Below are 312 nucleotides of genomic sequence, written 5' to 3'. Positions count from 1 at the left end.
ATAATTTTATGTTAAATATCTTTCATAGTTTTATTCTAATTCTCGAATTTATGAAAAATCTCAGAGAAAGAAATTAGCAATTGAGATCGCGTCGAAAAATTTCTAGTCATTTTATCATAAAAATACGAATTAGCTCGGATCCTATATGCAAGTGTTATATGCAAGTATGGGATATACTTATCAATAATTTTCTCTTAAATAATGTGCATATTACGTTACGTTCATGTCACGCAAACATTTCTCCGATAATCAACATATTTTGTATATCGTATTCAAGCTTATAAAAAGATATTCCTATCTGTCTTGTTCATA

At 27.2% G+C, this 312-nt stretch overlaps 1 protein-coding gene across 1 annotated transcript in view; it reads right to left on the bottom strand.

Annotated features, from left to right (window-relative positions):
- LOC108684535 (sodium-coupled neutral amino acid transporter 9-like) overlaps positions 1 to 312 on the bottom strand; it is a 12,415-nt gene that overhangs the window by 2,344 nt on the left and 9,759 nt on the right. The gene's annotated exons all lie outside the window — the stretch shown is intronic.

Source organism: Atta colombica, unplaced genomic scaffold (assembly GCF_001594045.1).
Source record: "Atta colombica isolate Treedump-2 unplaced genomic scaffold, Acol1.0 scaffold135, whole genome shotgun sequence".
NCBI lineage: Eukaryota > Metazoa > Arthropoda > Insecta > Hymenoptera > Formicidae > Atta > Atta colombica.
The sequence above is the reverse complement of the archived record's forward strand: the minus strand, read 5'-3'. Positions and strand labels throughout refer to the sequence as shown.